The following is a 23,867-nucleotide window of genomic DNA, read 5'->3' as shown; positions in this document are numbered from 1 at the left end:
ACACACACACACACAAACCTATCTTCAGGACCCTAACGTGAGAGCCAGACGTAAGTGTAGCTAAGCTGTCCTGGTTGAGATATGGTCTATGTTAGGACAAAAGTGGCAAAAAGTTACCCTTGGTGTGTTGGGGGCCAAGATGTGCTGCTGAGAGATCAAGTCGTGTAACAGGTCTGCAGGGGGGAGCCGAAAAGGCCAGCGTGGAGTGGGAACATGAGAGGGGGAGAGAGAGACTGAGAGACAGAGAAAGACAGACAGACAGGGACAGAGCGAGTGACCTGAGGTGGCTGGGACCTTTTAAAGGGAGCACGTGTCACTACGACGTGAGGTGATGACCTAAGCTAAGCAGGCTGTTGGAGCGTACCTGATTTACAACAGCCTCGTCCATCATTACCTCTCCTCTGTCCCGCAAGGGTGGTCTAACACTGTCTGAACTGTGTGAAATTTCCTCCTGGAAGACAAGCGCCTCCTCGGGCTGTACCAAACGTCAACTTTTTCTTTCCCAGACATGAGATCCTAATTTGTGGGAGTCCGTTGTTTCAGTACTTTGATAGCCAAAGGAAGGGAAGTCTTTTCCAGCCTGGTGACCAGAGTTTGACCCACAAGAAGATGGACGAAGACATCCAACTCCATGGAGTTGCCCTCTGACCTCCACCGTGGATGCATGCACGCGAATCCATGTGTGCACACATAATACTAATGATGATTAATCATAATAACACCTTCATTCCTGGGCAGGGCTGTGTCCTTACATATAGAGAAATTCCACTGACTCTCCACTGACATGTGATCTTCCGAGGGGGCTGAAGGAGCTGGCTCTTCCCCCCAGCTATTAGCCATCCATCAACATTCCTGTCAGGAATGCTCCTGGCTCCTGACAGGAAGAAATGCAGGCTGCAGAGGAATGCTAGGCACTTGTCATTTGCCCTGCACTCATCAAGTCATGTCAAACCTAGAAGTAAAAATAGAAGCCAGCTTAGAGCTCTGAGGTGCACATGCAGGGCAGTTGCTGCGTCTTTTGTCACAGTAGCTCGGTTGCTCTGAGTCCTCACGGCGCCAGGGGCAGATACTTCGCCTTGGTTTATTTAAGGTTTCTCTTCAGCCCCAGCCAAGATCTGGCAAATTCCATAGTGTGTGTGTGTGTGTGTGTGTGTAGGTTGCAGCGTGACTACAGCCATCTGTTCCTGGCATTGTCTTGCGGCCACTGAACCCTCGGCTGCTCCTGAAGGCCCCTCCTGGAGCTAAGGCATAGATTCCCTTCACACTCAGACCCCACAGACCCATCCGAGTCCTGCTGTCTCCTCTAGGCACCAGCCAGACCGAGGAAGGTTCACCTGGTACGGCTGTAAATTCCATGTGGCGCCTGACCACATTTTCTAAGGTTTGGGTCCCTGCTCCACGTGACAAGCTGTGATCTCAGAGAAATGTGCCTTCTTAATCCCCCGGGATGCTCTGTGATCTGGAGGGGGAACCTGAGCAGAACCCTTTTCTCTGAGACCCACAACCACCTGTAGTCTGTTCTCATCCACTCTGCACTGGGGGATTTCGGAGAGGGGTCTCCCAACCCAAGTGGCCGGGAGTCCTGTGGCTTATTCTAGCCTTTGTCCTACCTGCAATCTTTCTGCCTCTAGCTGGACCTAAGCTTCGCATCTGCACACCCAAGCAAAGGCACGGGTTATTTCTTGTTTGTTTTCAGCAGCCATGGCCTTCCCTGGGGCTTGGGCACAGAAATCTTATAGTCTGAAAAGGTGCAGGCCGAAGTAAGGCAGTTCCTAAGGAAAACACCCACTAGTGTCCAAAACACACCATCCTGCAGATATGGTACTGGGTACTGGGACTAAATGCATCTGCCACCACAGGCAGCTGTCTGCTTGTTCAATCCAGAATTATTAGAGTCCTGACAGTAGAATAAACTTGTGGTACAAAGGCCACCACACTTCCAGAAACAGAAGTTGTAGTTATTGGCAGCCCCTGCAGGACAGTGTGTTTCTGCTCTGCATGCAGACCCTGGGACATCCAGTCAGCTTGGAACACACCATTGTGTGTGCACTGATGAGAGTAGCACTTATAAACTGTGGGCATTTAAAAAAAAAAATGCACACAGGCCTGACATGGTGACACATGCTGTTAATCTCAGACCTTGGGAAGCAGAGGCAGGTGGATCTCTGGAGGCCTGAGGGGGTGAGTTGAGGTAGGAATTGTAGAGGGGACACACACACACACACACACACACACACACACACACACACACACACACACACAACCTGGTGCCATCTGCCAGCCTGGTGCTAAACCAAGAGCAGCTTATAAAGCTGTGCCGACTCACCAGAGCAATGGACTCACCATGATGGTGCTTGTTGCACCTGTGCCCACTCCTTTGCCATCTTACTGGTGGATTTAAACTATCCATGTGCGTTTTGGGTTTGTTTGTTTTTGAGACAGGGTTTCTCTGTGTAGCCTTGGCTGACCTGGACTCACTTTGTAAACCAGGCTGGCCTCAAACTCACAGAGATCTGCCTGCCTCTGCCTCCTGAGTGCTGAGATTACAGGTGTGTGCCACCACCATCCAGCGCACTTTTTTTAAATAGGAAAAGAAAATAGATTTATAAAGAACACTGCTAGAGGCAGCAGGCTAGGTAGGAGCAAGGGTACTGCCTTTAGCATAAGTGAATGGTGTGTCTTTTTTGGTTTTTCAAGACAGGGTTTCTCTGTGTAGCCCTGGCTGACCTAGAACTCCCCCAGAGATCCTCCTGCCTCTGCCTCCCAAGTGCTGGGATTAGAGGAGTGGGCCTCCACCGCCTGGCTGAATGGTGCGTCTTTAAACAACACAAGAGACTTCACCTTGAATTGATTCACATCAAACTGGTCGTTATTGTCTGACTCCAAGTCACCCACAAATTCAAAGCTGTTTCCTAAGCTGGCATTTTGCAGAGAACTAGAAACAAAGGGCCCTGTTTGACCCCTTTGACAAGCAAGGCCGCATTGTGCATGCCTCATGTTCGGATGCTATCCAGCAAGGGGCGTGTGTATCTGAACTGCTTCCCCAAACCCGAGTCTTCCCAACACTGTAGGGAGGAAGGACAGCTGGAAAGCAGAGCAAGTGTGGAATCATGGGGTTATGATGTGGGGCTATTGGGAGCTTTCAGTTCTGAGGATTGGGGTGGATTGGGGTGGGGTGGGCTGGGAGGGGCTTTCTGACCCACATAGGAGGAGGTAGGACCCAGGGAGGGGTGAGCATCCCTGGTTCCATGGAGAAGTGATCTATGTCAACCAGTATGCCCAGCCTATGCCCATGCCCATGCCAGCCAGCTGGTACCTGCCCATGCAGAGGCTCTGCACCAGATTTCACCTGACTGAGTTAGTCTACCAGAAAAGGTTAAATTGAGGGCCTGACTGGTGTGTCTGCTGATTCTTTTAGTAGCTCAGTGAGCAAAGTATAACCATCAGTGCTATAACCACAGAGGTTATTTCTGTGTGCCCCCGTGGGCAGGCCATGGTGTCCACTGTAGAGTCCAACACTATACCTGATGCTACTGTGAGTATGAGTTTAACATTTAAATCAAGAAATGCTGCATAAGGCAGATAGATGACCCCTGCTCCCATGGTGAGCCTTGTCCTGTAAGTTGAAGGACTTAGGAAAGGATTGTGCACCCAGTGACTGTGTGACTCTCCCCTGGGCCTTCTACCTCCCACCAGCCCAAAAGCAAGGTCCTTATCCTAAACTACCTTCTCTGCTTCCTTTTGGTTTGGGGGTCTCTGGAGAACTGTAACGGTACAACTGGCATTTCTGGTTCACAGATGGTGACACAAGTAGTTAAAAGGGCTGCCCAAGGGCTGGAGAGATGGCTCAGAGCTTAAGAGCACTGTCTGTTCTTCCAAAGGTCCTGAGTTCAATTCTCAGCAACCACATGGGATCTGGTGCCCTCTTCTGGCGTGAAGGCATACATGTGGGCAGAATACTGTTTAAATAAATAAATCGCTGGGTGTGGTGGTGCACGCCTTTAATCCCAGCACCCAGAAGGCAGAGGCAGATGGATCGCTGTGACTTGGAGGCCAGACTGGTCTACAAAGTGAGTTTAGGATAGCCAGAGTTACACAGAGAAACTGTCTCAAAATAAAACAAACAAGCTAAAGACAAAAAAATGCTAATAAATAAATTTTCAAAAACAAACATGTTTTTCTATCTTCAGCCTCCTTCACTTGACCTTGTCCACATTTCTGTCACCTTCTGGAAGCCTGGTATTCAAGTTGTTGGGGACAAATCTTAAAGAAAAGAAAATAAGCCCTGCCCAAGGTCACCCACCTGAGGAAAACCAGGCTTGAGATCTGTACCCAGAACTTCAGTTTGCAGTCAGTGGGGGGCAGCACCATGGCATGGTTCCAGAGGGAAGGCTGCACCTGTGCGCGCGCGCACACACACACACACAGTGTGTGTGTGTGTCTGTAGTGTGATTGTGTATGTGTACATATGTTGTTTGCATGCACAGCCTGCCCCTCCACTCTCAGCTCCCTGGGGTATAGCAGGGAACAGACATTGACAGGTGTCCTAAGCCCAAAGCTCACTACTCTGCCAGCTGACGCCAGACACCAAATCCTACGCTGTGTTTGCAGGCAGGCCAGCGTTTCGAGTCTGGGAGTTCCTGACATCCAGCCTTTTACCTGACTAAGAAACATCTGCCAGAGGCAACTGAGGAGCTCTCCTGAGCTGTATAAGGTAGAGCGAGTTATTCTACGCCTACCCCACCTCCCCACCCCCGCCTCAGTGTCCCTCCTGAAGTGTAATACTTTTCTCATTCCTCCAAAGTCCTCTGAGGCTTGAAAGAGCTAACACAGCTTTCAGGTCTAGAAGACACCTGGATTATGCCTGTTCTTGTCACTGCCACCAGAACACAGTTTAGACAGCATCCTGGCCAGGGTGGTGGCAGGAGCTGGCTTCCTCTCCCACTCTTTCTCCCTCTGGAGCCAAGGGCAAGGGGTTAACTGAGAGAGGAAGAGAGGGACAGTCTGGTGAGCCACACCTCACAGGTCCCCAGACCTCACAGAGCAAGTGCGGCACAGCCAGTTCTCCTCCCCTTGTCAGGGTCCAAAGGGACAGAGCACCGGATGAGAGGATGCTGCTGGCAGGGGCAGCAAAGGGACAGGATGGACAGGCGATGGACAGACTCAGTAGGTTTACTCCAGAAAAAATGATCAGAAAGGCCCCGCCCACTGCTTTTAGCAGGCCCAAGTCAGGGAGCTGTGGCCCCAGAGTCTGCACGGCAGAGTTCAGCAAGCCTTTGGGGGGTATCCTGACTCTGATTGTACGGTTTAAGACCCAGGCGCTTTCATCCTCTGTCTCTGCCTTTCTGTCTCTTTCTGAATGCCCCACCCCCACCGGCCTCTAGCCTCTGTCTTCGTTTCTGGCGTCTCTCATCCTCTAATCCCACAACTCTCTCGGGAACTCCACAATGGTTGAAAATGGAAAGGTTTGCAAGCATGGACTGGGCCTGGGGTGTTCACTATACAGTGAAACCTGGCTCTTAGGGGTGCCAAGTGGCTCATGTCAGACACAGAGCAGAGAGTTCAGCCTGGCCAGAACTAGCCAGTACCAGGGTAAGACGTGCCCCTGCTGAGAACACAGGGCCGGCTAAGGCCACTAAGAGACGTGCAGGGGTGCACCACCCTGGGCACTGGCCAGGCTCATCTTGGCATGGACTCCTGGTCTTGGCAGCCATGGCATCTTGAGAGGCAGCTGTACCAAAATAACAGGTGAGGGGCAGAGGGAACAATAGTCCTGTGGCCAAGCTGCGTCATCCTTCATCACCAAGGGCTGAAAGGGGGTCACCTGTGCGACATAGGACAAGGTCACACTCTCCTACCCCCAGGGTAAATTTAATCACAAGACCTTCTCCACACTCCTTCACAGGTTCACTTCTTCCTGTGCCACTGGGGTCTGGAGGTACCACCCTCTATGCCCTCTGCCCCCCTGCAACTCTGGAGGATGCTCAAATTCTCACCCACTACCCCAACCTCAAGCACCGAGGTTGCCCAGTAACACTGGGCTCCCGGCCTGAGAAGGATGGCCAGGGTCCTCAGAAGTCTCACCAGCATCCTCCACATCCCATTTTCAATGTCTGGGCTCAGCCTGCTGTACCCAGATCGAGAGACACCCCCCCCCAAGACTCGATACCAATGCAATACACATGAGGACCTTTAGTTTTTTTGACTCAAGCCGCCCCTCTGCCTGTCACCAAACACAGTGGTATCCAGAAAGAGCCCTGAACTCTGAGCTGAGAGTAATCTATAGGTTCCTGTCCCTCCCAGCGCCCCAAAGCAGGGGAGTTCCAGCCTGGCAAGGGCCTATTAGCTGAGTAACATAAGGAGACCTAATGTTTAAAGGTGACAGGCTACAGAAAAAGGCACCAAGACCGCCCTATGGCTTAACTCTTTGTTCTTTGTTCATTACTTTGTCCAGGGAAGTGTCTGCTTTCTTATTAACCCTATCTCCAATGGGCAGGAAGGAATGTAGTCTCTTATCAACTCTGTTTCCGGGCCAGTCACTAGGCAATGCTATCTCTGGTGGGGCTGCTCTTGGCAGCTGGCCAGATTATCTCCTGTAGGCCTAGTTCTTTGTTTTGTTTTGTTTTGTTTTTCGAGACAGGGTTTCTCTATGTAGCCCTTGCCTGTCTTGGACTCATTTTGTAGTCCAGGCTGGCCTCAAACTCAGTGATCTGCCTGCCTCTGCCTCCCAAGTGCTGAGATTATTTCTTAACCTTTTGGTTTTTTGTTTGTTTGCTTGCTTTTTGTTTTTGCTTTTGTTTTTCAAGACAGGGTTTCTCTGTGTTAGCCTTGGCTGTCCTGGAACTTGCTTTGTAGACCAGGCTGGCCTCAAACTCACAGCAATCCATCTGCTTCTGCCTCCCGAGTGCTGGGATTAAAGGTGTGCACCACCACCACCCAGCTTATTTCTTAACCTTTGTCCCAGTAACCCTGAAATCCAATTTTAGTTTTTCTGGTATCTCAAGTCCAGAACTCGATCACTCGGAACCTCAGGAAGCTCTCTCCTCAGCAGAAACACAATCTCAGTGTGTCTCAAACAGCTCATTCTGCTATTAAAAAAAAAAAGAAGAAGAACCAGGCGGTGGTGGTGCACATGCCTTTAATCCCAGCACTTGGGAGGCAGAGGCAGGCAGATTCCTGTGAGTTCAAGGCCTAGCCTGGTCTACAAAGTGAGTCCAGGACAGTCAAGGCTACACAGAGAAACCCTGTCTCAAAAAACTGAAAAACAAAACAAAACACCCAGGTGTCTGTGTTTCAGGACCAAATGCAGCCGAAGGAATAGAGCAACTGATTGGGGCCAAGGCTGGAGTGTCCTGGGGCACCAGAGCTCAACCCTGCCTATTCAAAGACCCACTGAGCTGCACACTGCCAGCAAGGGAGGTCCCCATGCTGAGCTGGGGCAGGGCCTGGAGATAGGGCACTTACTTATCTGGCAGGACAGAGACTGGCCTGTTCCATCCTGGTCACTGGCAGAAAGGAGTGAAGGTTCTGGTAGGGCATCTGTCCTATGGAACCTGTGACAAGAGGAAACCCTTATGTGTCCCCACTCCAGGCACTTGGGAGTCCCTCCTGCCTCTTCATGTTGCCCCAGGCCCATTTCCTGTGTACAACTGCAGCCACAGGGTAGTGTCAATGCCTTGGTCTCAGTTCTGTCTTGTGCACCCTGAGGGTTATTGATGGGTCACATGAGGCCACCGGACAGATGAAGGCCACCTAGGCTCAGAGCCTGGAACCCGGGAGCACTTCTCTAAGCTCGTCCATTCTTGGACAGCAGGTACCATTGTCACCCTTTGCTTTTCATGTCAATTGTCAGAGGCTCAGAGTGGTTAAGGGACTTGCCTGAGGTGACCGAAAGTGGGAGACAGAGTCAGGACCCGGCCCAAGGCTGCCCGTGTTCAGACCCCTGTATCTCACCCAGCTTTGAGAAGCCCAGTTTGTTTCCATTAGGCCTTGAGCCGAGTGCTGTGAGAACCCAGAAGCCTCTGGAGAGGCAGGAACAGATTGAGGTTTTCCTCCGAGTCCCCATCTTTGCCCTGCCATTGTCTTTTTGACACAAACAATGGAACCTCGGAGTCTTTCCTGGGTGCAACCAACACCATGAAGTGTAGGATCTCAAATCAACACCGTGGAGTGTGTGATCTGAATAGGTTTGCAGGAAATGTAGCAGTGGGCCGCCTGGGGTCTGAATACTCTGAGCCAGCTCCCAGGTACAGGGACTAGACTCTGAGGGAAGGACCTGCACAGGGGCCAAGCCCCACCAGGCTGACACACCTAGAGAGGGCACTGCACATGAGGCTGACACACCTAGAGAGGACACTGCAAAGCATTTTCATGGCCTATGAACTACATCCCTGACGGCTCTGCTGCCCTCGCTGATGTCACTCCAGCCTTGGGCAGAATCAGGGGCTGCAGGGAGCCTGTCCCAGCCCAGATGTCAGGCAGGGTCATCCAGGCAGAGGTGCAAGGCTGCAAGGTCTCAGGGTGCCTCAATAACCTCTTCTCATTTCTGCATCTGTGAGATGGACACAGGTTGTGGCCCCCTCAGAAGGTTTCTGTGATGGTCACTCCAAGACTCAGTGCGGTTCCAGCAAAGAGCAGCTAAGCAATTAGCTCTCAGTATCCACCCACCCACTTACCCCTTAACAAAATCTGGGTGCGATGGTGCATGCCTGTAATCCCAGCACTTGGAGAGGCAGAAGCAGGTGGGTCTCTGTGAGTTCCAGGTCAGCCTCGGCTACAAAGTGAGTCCAGGCTAGCCAAGGCTACACAAAGAAACCTTGTCTTGAAAGAAAAAGAAAGAAAGAACTTTTAAGGTTTTTGGTTGGTTAGTTTCTTTGATACAAGGTCTCACTATGTAATTATGGCTGACCTGGATTTTACAATGTAGACCATACTAGCCTCTTACACAGAGGTCCACCTGCCTCTGCCTCCTGAGTGCTGGGATTAAAAGCTTGGGTTACTGTGCCCAGCCAATTCCTACATTTTTATTTATTCAGCCATTCTCTTTTTTTGTTTTTTGAGACAGAGTTTCTCTGTGTAACAGCTCTGGCTGTCCTGGACTCACTTTGTAGACCAGGCTGGCCTCAAACTTAGAGATCTGACTGCCTCTGGGATTAAAGGTGTGGGCCACCATGCCTGGCCGTTGATTTGTTTTTACTGTGTCTAATTTATACATTAAATTTTATCATAAGTTTATATGTGTAGGGGGGAAAATCATATCCTATGTGGAGTTTGGACCTGTCCACAATTCTAGGCACCCGCAGGAGGGGTCATGGGATATATCTCCCACAGGTTTGAGGAGCGTCTGTGTCTTGTCTGTTTCTTGCAGCACCTTCTGTTTGTCTGCCTAGTTGGCTGTGGGGTCTGGCTCTGCTTCTGAGCACACATCAAGGGCAGCCACAGAGGACAAGATCATTTGTTTTGGGTTTTTTTGTTTTGTTTTGGTTTTGGTTTTGGTTTTGGTTTTTCAAGACAGGGTTCCTCTGTGTAGCCTTGGCTGTTCTGGACTCACTTTGTAGACCAGGCTGGCCTCAAACTCACAGCCATCTGCCTGCCTCTGCCTCCCTTGTGCTGGGATTATAGGTGTGTGCCATCACCGCCCAGCTAGGACAAGATCATTTGTTAAGTGAACGAATAACATATCAGGCTCCCTAAGGGCAAAAGCCTTCATAACCATGAGATTTATCCAGCCATGGTGCCCCTAAGAATGATGGGATTTCTCTAGTCATGTCTGTCCCTCGGAATGATGGGATGTTCTGGCTGTGTATTTATCTGTGGAGAAGCCCTGACCAACACCTCAGCCTTTTGTCTGGCAATCCAGCTTCCACCTGAGCCTCAGCTGTTCAGTGTCCAGACTAACTCCTAAGGGGCCGGCCTCCACGCAGACCCCTCTGTACTCACAGAGCCCACACAGCCTGCCAGCTCGGGGTAAGCTTCGCCTCTTTGCAGGACCCTCAGTCACCCAGGTCTGTTCTTGGCTGGGCAGGAGTGCTTCAAGCAGGCCTTAGTCTCCTCCGCTGAAAAAGTAAGAGGATCATTTTGTTCGCTTTTGACTCAGGGGCAAGGGAGAATTTGGCCCTTCTATTTTGGTATCCCAATGGGCTCTGCGGTTTGGAGGTTAAGGAAAGGGCAGCATGTCTCTTCATCGCCACTAGATGGCACCCAGGGGCTACCCATCTCCGGGAAGGTGGTTCTCCGGAGACATTTCACCCTAGCCCAACCTGGCCAAGGTCAGTGTGTGAAGACAAGGGGCGAGGTTGGGAGCCCAAGTAAACAAGAACCTGGGAGGTTGCCAGCCAGGAGGTTTCCTTCTCTTCGTGAGTGCCCTGGCTCTCCGTGCTGACACCTGGCACAGGACGGGCTTTCTGACACACCCCCTGTCCTTGGTGCCACTGGTGTTACTTCTGATCTCAGCGTCTTTTAGGGTCTCCTCTAGGGAACGTTCTGGGCATGGTGCCTGGAAATCTGGATCTGCAATTGGCTGTCCTCTTGTTGTGTGACCTTTGGCAAGTCACTTCCCATCTCTGTTCTTCTGCTCGGCTATAACGAGCCTCAAAGCAGCTGGAAAACTAAGGGATTGGGAATCAGGCAGATTCGGGTGTGAATACTGCCCATGTGGCTGCTTCCAGCTGTGTGAGCCTGAACCTCTCTGGGCCTCTCTAGTAATTGTGATTATTGTTCCGAATGTCTTCTTGGTGCCACTGAAAGTTCCACGAGGGTCTGGCTCTTGTCTGCGTAGCTCAGCAGTTAAGAGCACTTGTTGTTCTTGGTGTTTTGTTTTTGTTTTTTGTTAGGGGGCTTGTTCCCCCCAAGACAGGATCTCACTATGTAGCTCTGGCTTTCCTGGAACTCACTATGTAGACCAGGCTGGCCTGGAACTCTCATCTCCTACCTCTGCCTCCCATGTGCTGGGATCAAAGGCAAGCATCACTGTGCCTGGTTCTGTGTGGTCCACCTACATAAACTCAACTCTCAGCTTGGCCCAGGTAAGCCTCTTTGAGATCTGGTGTGATGGTTCCCACTATTGCTGTCCCGTGCACTTGGCAGGCATTGCTTAGGGCAGTACCTATACAACCCCCATCACCATGGGTCCTCAGAGCTAATGTCCAGATGGGGAATTTGATGGGCAAAGAAGTCATGATCTTGGAAAAGGTCCCACAGCCATAAAGAGGCAGAGGCTGGTTGGGACCTAGCTTCAGGAGACACTGGTGTCAACAGATGTAGCAACACAACAGTCTCCAGAGAGAGCCACACCCCAATGGGAGATATTATGTTACTTTACGGCAAAGAGCCCCTTGTGGAGGTGACTAACTTAAGAATCTTGAGACAGGGGCACGACCCAAGTGGGCCCAATGGTCTTTCTAAGAGGGGGGGGCTGGTGTATGGGAGTAGGAAGACAGAACCAGGAGGCAGGAGAGAGGCCACACACAGGGACTGAGCAAAGAAGCAAACATCCTTAAAAAAAAAGAGGAGAAAACCTGTGCTGCTGCCCTCTGTGGTCAGTGAGGCAAGAGTTGAGTTTGAGGGCTCCGATCTGGAAGGGTGTGTTTTGGGCTGGGGTTAGGGCTCAGTTGGCAGGGTGCTTGCCTACCATCCTAAGCCCTGGGTCCCATTCTCAGAACCATATAAACTCGGTAGGGCAGTGCACAGCTTTAATCCAGCAGTAACCATCTTCCACACATAATAAGTTCAAGGGGAGCCTGGGGTACATGAGGCCCTGTGTCCAAGAAGAAAAGAACGCATGCTATTTTAAACTGCTGGAGCTACAAGGTCACAACATAATGCTCCAAACAAAAGTGTCAGCTGAGAGGATGATGGAGAAAGAGGACTTTGTATGTATGTTTGGGGGGGGGGGCGGCTCCTGGTTCAAAACCCCACTAAGCCACAAGGCCTAGGCAAGAGCAACTCAGTGCTGTTGTTCAGGTGTGGGGAGGATGCCACTTCTAGGCCAGGCCCCACATCACTCTGGTCCCTAGCACTGGGTACCCTTGGGTGAAACTGTCTAGTTACAGCCCATTTACCAAGCAAAAAACACTGAGTCCTGCCATTGCCCAGCCCAGGTCAGCATACCTGAAGCTGGTAGGGTGCAGGCAAGCCTCGAACTCCATGAATCTTCTTTGGAACACACTTCTCTCCCCTTCAGAGCACGTTTCCTGTTTGTCCCCAGCAGGCACGGGCCAGTGGTGGGGTCTGGTACAGCCAGGCAATGCAGACCCCAGCTGTGTGGGGGAAGGGAACATCTTTAGACTGAGAAAGCTCATGAGTTCTTCGTGTCTCCACCCCTGATCCTCCTGAGCTGTCCCTGACAGCTGCCTGAGGTTCCTTGGAGGCAGTAGCCAGTGGAGCTGGGTAGGGAAGGGGGTCAGACAACACTGCTTGACCCCTGATCCCTGACCCCTGACCCACACACCAGTTAGCAGCAGTAGCTTGGATTAGCTGAAGCCTGGAGCTGAACTTCCCTGAGGGTTCAAGATGTTTGCTGGCTCAGCCAGTCAGATTGCTGGAGACACAGGTGACTGGATTTCCCAGAGCCTCAGGCACAATCCTGCCTTGAGATACCATGTTCACCTCAGTTCTCACAGTTGCCCTGTGAAAGGAAGCCTGTGGCTCCAGAGGATGCACAGAGGCAGAGGTTCGTGGTGGTCAACGCAAAACTCTACCAATTACATGAAAGCTTATGGATGAGTGTAGGTCTGGCGGTGGCATGGTCTAGTCCAGCTTTGCTGCAGAATGCTGAATGAACCATCCCTCAAGCCTCTGACTTTCAGTCTGGGAACAAACTAGATGCCAATGGCAGCCACCTACGCAGGGACCGTGTGGAATCTATGAGTTGGTGGTGGGCACATACCTGGTAGATGTCCCTTGCTGCTCGCCCTCAGGATCCTGTCACAGCTACTAAACATCTACAAATAGTCTTGACCTTACACTGTGTCTTAGATACTTTTCTATTGTGGTGATAAAACACCATGACCAAGGCAACTTATGAAAGAAAGCATTTAGCCAGGCAGTGGTGGCACATGCCTTTAATCCCAGCACTCAGGAGGGAAAGGCCGGTGGATCGCTGTGAGTTCGAGGCCAGCCTGGTCTACAAAGTGAGTCCAGGATAGTCAAGGCTACTCAAAGAGACCCTGTCTCAAAAAACAAAACAAAAGAAAGAAAGCCTTTAATTTGGTGTATAGATTCAGAGGGCTAAAGTTCACGATGGAGGAGCAGAGGAACAGCTGAGAGCTCACATCTTGACCTACAACCATGAGACAGAGAGAGAGAGAGCAAACGAGGGATGGTGACAGTCTTTTGAAACCTCAAAGCCAGCCTCCTGTGACACACCTCCTCCAACAAGGCCACAGCTCCCAATCCTTCCCAAACAGTTCCACTAACTGGGGACCAAATGTCCAAACATCTAAGCCTATGGGAGCTGTTCACATTTAAGCCCTCACACGCCATGCCAGAGCCCAGCAGACACAGCCCCTGCTCTCAGTGATGGCATGTGGCCTCTGAAGACAAGTGTGCCCGGTCAAGGGAACAGCAAGGAGGAGGGACTGTCTGGTATACTAAAACACCACCAAAAACCAAGAGTGGCTTGAGTGACTTCAGTATTCAATTGAGCCAGTGGGAGCTGTTAGATCTCATACCTGGGACAAATGGCTGGCCTACTTAACATATCCTTATTTATTTATTTATTTTTGGTTTTTCAAGAAAGAGTTTCTCTGTGCAGCCTTGGCTGTCCTGGACCCGCTTTGTAGACCAGGCTGGCCTCAAACTCTCAAGGATCCACCTGCCTCTGCCTCCCAAGTGCCGACATTAAAGGCTTGCGCCACCATGCCCAACTCTATTTAACATATGAAAGCAGACTTGGCCACCAGGTTCTCCCAGCATCCCTCAGTCCCTACCTGCTACAGGATCTGCCTGGCATACTCTGCTACCTGTCCTAAATTCCTCCAGCCCAGGAGCAGGGCTGCCCATTCCACAGCTGCCCTTCCCTATCTAATCCAAGCATTTGGGTTAACCTCCCTTCCTTGGGCCTCCTGGCTGCTGCACCTGGTCCTCTTCCCTCCCCTCCCCCCACCCCTGCCCTTCCCCCCATCCCCCACCCTCCACCTTTCTTCACCTGGCTTAGGGTCATGTCCACTCTGGCCTCTCCAAGATGTCACTGCTTCTGTCTATGCTCTTCCTCTCACTTACATTAAACTTCCTCCCTGCCATACCTACGAGCAGTCATCTCCTTCCTTTTTCTTTTTTCTTTCTTTTTTTTTTTTTTCTTTTTCTTTTATTTATTTTTTTCATTCAAGAGCCATCTCAAGGTATCCTCAGTTTGAGCTACTCAAAGGTTGGGTAGGCCCTCACACCCCAAGCCACTGTCTGGGGAGTAGAATGGTCACATCCTAGAAACCCGAGAATCAGATTGCCACTAGCTGTCATCAGAAGAGGGCCCCTGGGGGACTTAGGCTTCCAGCATAGAGGATAGAAATTGGAGCAGGGCAGGGCTATGGCCAAGGCCGCGCCATGCCTTTAGCGTGTGTGCCAGTGGTGAAGTCAAGCCTCCTCCTGGCTGGGCAGATCCTCCCTTGCTGACGAGCCCTCGTGGCAGGACGTTTTGTTCTCTTGGGCCATACCCAGTGGGTCCCCAGGGATGTGCTGTGCTTTAGCCTTTGCTGAGGGCCTGTCCTTGCTCTGCTGGGACTCTGACTCCATGTTGTCAGGAGCAGGGGCAGCCCACTGCTCTGGCAGAAGGCAAGGCTCCCTCCCGGGACAGCCAGGAAGAATAAGTTTGTTCCTGGGCTTAGATCTACCCCACTACCTTACTCCATTGAGCTTTATGCCAAGGATGGATGCTGGGATACAGGGCTGAAGGGCGATGACTAGCCATTGTCATCTTCTTTGGTAGCCCTAAGGCAGTAGGCTCCCATCTCTCGGCCTCATCTTGTGAATGTCCCTGGAAGTCTTGTGACTGTCATTGTCAACTTGCAACTGTGGTTCAAGGGGAAAGGCATCTCTGCCCAGCACCACCTAGCCTTCTGTCCATCCATGTCTCTATCTGCCCGTTGATCTATGCATCCTTCTCCCCTCCCCTATCCCTCCACCCATGTCCACCCAGCTATCCACTAATCTAAATGTCTACAACTATTCCTGTCTGGTCCATCCTCTCATCCATCCATCCATCCCTCTGTCTGCCTGCCAGTGTACCCACAACCATACACCCATTTTTTCATCTGCCTGCCTAGCCGCCGAGCCATCTTGCCACCTGTTAACCCATCTGCAAACCCATTCATTCATCCACCCACGCAGTCATTCATCTGTCTGTCCACCCATTCATCCACCTAGCTATGTGTTTACCCATCCATATATCTCTCTCTATCTATCTACCCATCCACCCACCCATCCCATGCATGCTCACCAGATCTACATATTAGAAGTTGTAGCCCATGGAGCCCCATTTCTTACTTGGGACGCAGGGACAAATGACATCCAACAGGCAGAAGTAGCCCTGCAGAGGAAGAGCTATGTCTATTACCAGCCTGCTTTGTGTTCCAATACGTCCCTCAGTTTTCCCATCTACCTAATGGGCCACAACAAAGGAAGCATTACGTGAATGTACTTGGCAGGCTTGGGCTCAGGGATTTGGGGGTCTTACTGCTTGGATTAAATCCTGTTCCATGGCTTCCAACGCCACGTGACCTCTTGCAGGAGCCCTAAGGACACACATGCACAATTTCTCCACCCTAAATAAGGATGATGGTACCTAACACACAGGGTTGCCTGGAGGGTTAAATACAGACAGACGAACACGCTGTCACTCATCATCCTCAATCAATACAATCTGTTAAAGTAGGTGTTGCAAAAATTCCTTCCCACGGGAAGACTTAGACCCCTTCTCCTAAGGTCCCAACAACAAACTGAGGCGCAATTCCACCAAGTTCACTCAGGGAACTGAAGAGTTTATCGGGCATCTTTACTGAGCCCAGGTGAGGGATTCCTGCCTGCATGTGAGTGCTCCACCCATAACTGGCCACACCTGGAAAGCATTACCTAGCAGGGATGGGAACCGCCCTGGTAGCTGCACAGGTGGATGGAGCCTTCCCCCACATGCTTGTAACCCCTAGGACCACTGTCTTTCTTCTCAGACATCCTAACCCCTTCCTGAGGCCACATGCAGAGCTGCCAGACAGTAGGGAACAGCCAGAAGCTCTGGGGCCAGGGAGAAGCGAACCACCCACAAGCCTGGCTGGGGTGATCTTGAGCAAGGCTGAATGCCCCAAGATGGCAGCTTCTCAGCTCAGAGGAAAGTCACTCTCAATAGTAGGTGAGGAAATATAGCTCAGAGAGGTAAAGAACTTGGAGCTGGGCATGGTGGTGCACACCTTTAATCCCAGGTGGATTGTTGTGAGTTCAAGGCCAGCCTTGTCTACAAAGCAAGTCCAGGACAACCAAGATAACACAAAAGAAACCTGTCTACAAAAACTAAAAAGGAAGTAGAAGAAGAAGGAGGAGGAGAAAGAGAAGGAGGAGAAAAAGGAGGAGGAGGAGGAACAGAAGAAGAAGAAGAAGAAGAAGAAGAAGAAGAAGAAGAAGCAGAAGCAGCAGCAGCAGCAGCCTGGGGCCAGCCAGGCAGGAGAGCCAGGACTATAACCAGGTGTCCCCAGGGCTGCAGTGAACAGATTTGTTCTCATAGGGACCTCACTCTGCCCATGCCCTGGCCTGGCACACAGTGGTTTAGATTTTATTCTTGTCGTAGCTGGCCACTGAGAGCCCTTGTCATTTCTAACCCCAGGGGCTTCTCTGTAGAACTCCCAGTCTGGGGCTCCTGAGCCTCCAGGGGCTCAGAGACAGCTGGCAAATCAGTGCACATCCCCAGTGCCCCATTCCAGCCAGCCACGGGGGAGCAGCAACCAAGGATCCCTGCACAGCACCCCCACGGGCTCTGCTCCCGGTAGGGCACATGTGGTAGTGCCCTGAGGCTGCTGTGGATAGGGAGTAGGGAAGGGCAGGAGCTGATCTTGGCTTACAGGCAACCCTCCCTCCAGGCAGCCAGCTCCCTGCAGCTGCAGCCGCAGCTCCAGGTGGCTTTGAGCTCGCTGGGGAAACATAGGCACCTTCCTTCTCCTGACCTCACACTGCTTTTCCATGCAAAGGACTGGTCTGACCTCCTGAGACTGTGAGGGTGACAGGAGCATGTGTGCAAAGTCCCCAGTGCCACTGACATGGAGACCGTTCAGCTCCTTTCCTCCCCCTACCCCCGCCCCTCCTTCCCCTTAGAGTGAAAAGAGTCTACGTGTTATCCGGTCCCAACTTAGACCTCCACTAGCCACAAGAGCCTGCTATCAGGTGGGAATCTCAAAGCCTGTGGGGCAGCTAGCTGTTCTCAACCTGTGGGTCTCGACCCACCGGGGGTGTTGTATATCAGTTATCCCTCTCGCATTTAAGCTATCTTCATTACAAGGCATAATGTAGCAGCAAGATTATAGTTATGAAGTATCAATGAAAATCATTTTATGGCCGGGGGAGGAGGTCACCACAACACGAGGGACTGCATTAAAGGGTCGCAGCATTAGGAAGGTTGAGAACCACTGCTCTAGGTTCTTGGGAGGCAGGGACTTCCCCACCCCGCCCCCATATCTTGCATAACATGCTAGGAGGCTATGGAAGCTGAGAAAACTCACTTCACAGAAGTTTAAAAAGGCAAGCTCTATTTTCTGCGCCTACAGGGATACACAAGATCCAAACCGCATCCCCGAAGGGAAATTGTGCAACATTTTAAAAGGATGGGAACACAAAGCAAGGGGGAGCAGGATGGGCTGTTGCATTGACCAACCATATTTTGACACAAGGGGTTGAGCAAGGAAGTAAATGTGGATAACTGGGCTTTATCCTGGTTTCAAGACCCTAAACTCAGCTCTGTGCGGTCAGGTCCCCTCTTGGACTTTGGCCCGGAATTTAGGATGACAGGGGAACAAAGGAGCAGGCAAGCTTTAAGTCAGGACAGGGCACCAGCTTTATGACGTGTGAGCCTTAGTTCAGAGAATGGGTAACAGCAAGTGCCCGCTTTCCATCCTTTACTGGTTCACAGACAAACATGAAACACCTGAAGAAAACACTGTCCCTGTCAGAAAGACAGAGGCTGTTCCTGAGACGGCTGGACTCAGGCAACTGTCTCCTAACATCCTGAGTCTAATAAAACTCTAACACTGACATGAGACCCCCAGGGGACAATGCCACACCTGACCTCGTATGAAGGGTCACAGAAGCAAATACAAAACTAGGTGTGGTGTCTGTCTTAGTCAGGGTTTCTATTGCTGCAAACAAAACACCATGACCAAAAAGCAAGTTGGGGAGGAAAGGGGTTACTAAGCTTACACTTCCATATCCTAGTCCATCACTGGGGAAGTCAGGACAGGAACTCAAGCAGGCAGGAACCTGGAGGCAGGAGCAGATACAGAGGCCGTGGAGGAATGCTGCTTACTGGCTTGCTTCCCATAGCTTGCTCAGCCTGCTTAATTATAACACCCAGGACCACCTGCTCAGGGATGGTTCCACCCACAAAGGGCCGGGCCCTCCCCCACTGATCGCTAATTGAGAAAATGCCTTACAACTGCATCTCAAGGAAGCATTTTCTCAGCTGCAGGTCCTTCCTCTATGATAACTAACTTTTGTCAAGTTGGCACACAAAACCAGCCAGTACGGTGTCCCACACCTGTAACCCCCACCCCCTGCACTGGGGGGGGCGTGGTTGGGAGGGAGGTTGAAGCTGAATTGTGGGTTCTGGAACTAGCTTGGGCTACAGAAAAAGAAAAAGACCTTGTCTCAAAAACAAAAAGTAGGGGCTAGAGAAATGGCTCAGAGGTTAAAAACACTGACTGCTCCTCCAGAGGTCCTGAGTTCAATTCCCAGTAACCACATGGTGGCTCACAACCATCTATAATGGGATCTGATGCCCTCTTCTGGCCTGGAGATGTATGTGCAGACAGAGCACCGTACACATAATAAATAAATAATAAAGTCTTTAAAAACAAACAAACAAAAAAACCAAAAAGTAAAACATGTACACAGAAGCTGGGCAGTGGTGGTGCACGCCTTTAATCCCAGAACTCAGGAGGCAGAGGCAGGCAGATCGCTGTGAGTTCGAGGACAGCCTGGTCTACAAAGTCCAGGGCTACACAGAGAAACCCTGTCTCAAAAAAAAAAAAAAAGAAAGAAAGAAAGAAAGAAAAGAAAAGGGTGGGCCTGGATGCTTTTTAGCTACCACTAAGCCATATAAAAAGTACTGTTGTGGCAGAGACACTCGGCTTTCTAGGTGCTATAAGCAGCTGCCAATTTCAGAAAGTATCCAACCTCACTAGGGAGGAATGAGAGAGGCTACAGCCTGAGATGGGCTTAAAAGTCACGTGTGAAAAAAAAGAAAAGCCATGTGTGGTGTTAATTACAGTTTGTCATGTTAGATTCTTCCCATCCCAAATGTAAGCAATATCTAAAGTTTCCAGGAGGTGAGAGCCTGCTGCTTCTTCCAGACAGGTCCATAAGATAGGAAGGCTGTTAGCATTTACTGCAGAGGGTCTCTGGGCTGAGAAGCAGAAACTTACAGCCATTTGATGCTGTGGACTCTAGGCAGTGAGTTTAGAAAGTCAGAGAGTGGAACAGACCAAAGAAAAAAGTCTGTCTGTTTCCATTGAGACAATACCCCATACAGCCCAGGCTAGCCTTGAACTCATTACATAACTGAACCTGGCCTTGGACTCCTGATCTTCTGGCCTCTACCTCTTGAGTTCTGTGATGGACAGGTGTTTTGGTGTGTGTGTGTGTGTGTGTGTGTGTGTGTGTGTGTGTGTGTGTGTCTTCCCTTCGAGACAAAGTTTCTTTGTGCAACTGTCCTGGAACTTGCTTTCTAGACCAGGCTGGCTTTGAAATCACAGAAATCCTCCTGCCTCTGCCTCCCGAGTGCTGGGATTAAAGGTGTGCGCCAGCACTGCCTGGCTTGTGTACACGTCTAGTCTACTGATGCTTATGACATATCTTTAAGTTAAGCCGTGTGGCTATTTCTGCTGAATTGCAGCATGCTCCTGGAAGGAAGGAGGAGACTCAAAAGACTTAGGAAACTGAGGAAGCTTAAAAGCCTTTGGAAAATTGAAAAGTTCATAAGAATATCTGTTGATCCCAAAGATGGGAGAAGGAAAAAGCCCCAACCCAAATCATCATGGCCTAAAGCAAGTTTTTTTTTTTTTTTTTTTTTTTTTAATGCTATGCATGGGCCGCCTCCCCCTAAGGCAGGGGTTCAAGAGATCAGTTTTGGATTTGAGAAAGACAAGGGTTTTATAGCTCAGGAGTAGGGGGCTTCCAAATGGGGGATTTGGTGGACAGAATAGGTGTGTTTACAGAAGCAGAACCATAGCATAACAAGTTAGTCCTATGCAGGTTCCTAAAACAAAGACATGGTTGCAAGGTAGGAGCGACAAGGTAGCCATAACAACAGGTAGCCATAACAACGGGTAACTATAACAACAGGTAGCCATAACAAAGTAGTCAGAGAGACTGGACTTCTGTAGAAAGAGAAGTCTGATGTAAGAGGTAGTAGGAAACAACTTCTGATTCTCTTAATTCTGTGCCATGCTGAAACAGGATCAAACTCAAATCGAGTCAGCCTGTCTAGCATTTCTGTAACCGAAAGGCTTTATGACTCCAATTTTAAGGAAGAAAACTTTGAGTAGAGAGAGAAATTATTTTATCATAATGTTAACTTTTAGGTCTTATAAAATTTGCTGTTTGCTTGCTTTGTTTATTTTGTTTCTATATACTTATGTAACCAAGAAAGACATAAAGTTATGTAATCAATAATCAAAGTTTCTAAGGAAATTATTTTGTGTATAAATAAAGCCTGCAAGAGACACAAGTTGTCAGAGCAGGTTAAGCCGGCTCTAGATGCGCTTCCTTTCTGTCAGTCTCTCAGAAAAAGAAACTGCATGGTGTCCCACGTCTGATCTTCCCTCTTTGCTCCTGTGCCCACCCTACTTCAAGCCCTTCCCTCATCCGGGGCAGGACCCCGGCACCCTGGGTCCAGATCTGCCAGCCTTCAAAGTCTCCTTGTGGAGTGCCTGACAACCCCTCTTTCTCCCATCCCCCAACCCTTCCGTACAACCCACAGTCCTTCACCCAGCATCTGTTCTGATCCCCCCCGCTGAGTGGAGATTCTTAGAAGACATCTATGTTGGGCTAATATCCACTTATAAATGAATAAATACCATGCATGTCTTTCTGGGTCTGGGTGACCTCACTCCTGTGGCTGCTGCTCCTGGGTAGGGTTGGGGGGAGGAAACTACCGGCCAAAAGTCTTCCAAGAGGACTCCAAGCTCTCTGATGCACTATCTTGTTCCAGCAGAGTCTGATAGAAGAGAAATCTCCTCTCCCGCCTGTAAAACCCAAAGATTTGGTTCCAGGTCTACAAAACAAAAAATAACCCAAACAAAACTTTGTGCCAAGGGAAAAAAGCTAAATGAGAGTGAGAATCACACACACACACACATGCACACACATACACACATATACACGCGTACACATAAACACACACATGCACACACATACACACATATACACACGTACACATAAACACACACACATACACATAAATTCATACACATACATACATACATACACACAAACACACACACACACACACACACACACACACACCTTCTTCTAGTCCTCCCCTGGAAAAGTATCTTTTATTCACCTGATGTAAATTGTTGTCTCGGAGGCTTACTGCCTCTCCCTGCTAACCTAGGCCTAGTCCTGGAAGCTTCGAGCTGCCGCACAATCTAACCTAGGCCTAGAATGTCTTCAGCCTCTGAGACTTACTGCTTAATGAGCTCACCCTTTCTTGTTCTTACTGAGCTCTGGGCTGGCTGGCTCAACACAGCTGTTCTGGCTCAAACTCCTCTTCCAGCTGACTTAATCATTCTGGCTTTTCTCTTGACCTCTGAATTGTTCTGCTTGGCCTCAAACTAACTGCAGCAATTTGCTCTAACCTTCTGGATCCTTCTTATTCTCTGGCTTGTTCTGCCTTCACCTGTCTCTAGATTGCTCTCTCTCTCTCTCTCTCTCTCTCTCTCTCTCTCTCTCTCTCTCTCTCTCTCTCTCTCTCCAACCTGTCTCTGTAATACTGCCCTAGTAAAACTGTCTCCTCTTTCTCACTCTCTGTGTATTTAGCTTTTTAGCTCTTTGACTCTGGAGCTTTTGGCTTTTAGCTTTTGGCCTTTTCTTTCTGGGATGTGAGCTGAGAAGGAAGGTCAGCTGGGTGCTTTCTCTGCCTCTCTCAGCCAGCAGGTTTTCACCCCAGTATCTGGCTCCTGAGTCTTCATTGGTAAAATCCAACAATTTGGGATTTACTTTCTTTAAAACAACACTGCCCCCTCCTCACTGTTGAACCTTCTAGGCCTGAATACGTCTCTCTGTCTCTGTCTCTCTCTCTCTATGTGTGTGTGTGTTTTCATGTGTTGCTGCTCTGTGTCTAATATGAAGCTAGCTGTATGTGTGCTAGTAGATGTGTGCATGCCTGTATGAAAGATTCATGTGCAGACATGTGTGGGGTGCTAGTATGTCCATGTACAAATACACATAGCCCTGTGAGCCTGCACCCAGAGCCTTTGTGTGCATATATGTGCCTCTGTGTTCAAGGAGTATACACATATGGATGTGGCCCATGAGGTGACCTAAGGCCACCTCTGAGAGGCAGCTTGAAAAGTCAAGGGAAGCCAGGACACCAGAGGATTTACTGTTTCAAGTGTGGTACATGTCCGTGGTTGTAATCATTTCTGGGTTTTGTTAGGAAACAGTTTTCTGGGTCCAGCCATCTCAGGAGCAAGGTCCATCTTGCTGGCAGGGTCCAAACTGAGTTCACGTTCCCAGGCCCTGGAACCAGCTCCTCTCCTGCATGCTACCGTACCAACCTTCCAGACAAGGTGGACCCACTGCTGTAACAGTGGCAAGACTGTTTCTGATGTTACCAGGACTCTCTGATTAGATTTGAGACCTCCTCCACAGAAGGGAATTTGTGCCTGTAATGTAATCATGGTCAAAACTCATAGCTAAGGAAGCTGTAAGCCCCGGGGGAGAAGAGAGCCTATTGATGTTGTCTTACTAATTGGTCATGTGGTTAAACTGTGTCCTGATTATGTTGATATCCATAGATTTGTGCTGCTCCCAACCTTGGACAAGCTACTCTGCTTACTGCAGTGGGCAGTGGCTAATGCAGAGACTCAGTACTGTTCAAAGAGCTGAGAATAAATGGCCGAGCGATCGGTCATGGATGAGACGTGGCCCAGCTATACCACTCCTGGTATATATCTGTCTTAGTTAGGGTCGGATTGCTGTGAAGAGACACCATGACCAAGGCAACTCTTATAAAGGAAAGCATTTAGTTGGGGCTGGCTTACGGTTTCAGAGGTTTAGCCCATTATAATCACGGTGCAGATCTTGTCAAGATGACTGTTTCTCCTCTGGGGAACTGAAAGAAACTGCTTCCACAGTCATGTAGGTTGCTGGCAGAATTATCTTGTCTGGCACTACATGGCTACGAGTCCCAGCTTTTCGTGGGCTATTGGCTGGAGGCCATGCTAAGGTCCTATATGCCACTGGAAGGTTCCTGACACATGGGGCCAGCAAGGTGATCACTGGAGGGGGGCGATTTCTCTTTTTAAGGGTTTTGATTTGATTTGATTGTGTTCAGGTTAATCTCCCATTGTATTAGTTCATAAACTGCACAGACTAGGGCCTTCGTCGCTTCCACACGCAGCATTTCCATGGACCAGAAGCAAGTGTCAGAAGTGTTCACTGCTCAGTTTTAA

This window comes from Acomys russatus, chromosome 17 (assembly GCF_903995435.1).
Source record: "Acomys russatus chromosome 17, mAcoRus1.1, whole genome shotgun sequence".
NCBI lineage: Eukaryota > Metazoa > Chordata > Mammalia > Rodentia > Muridae > Acomys > Acomys russatus.
Note: the sequence above shows the minus strand (reverse complement) of the source record.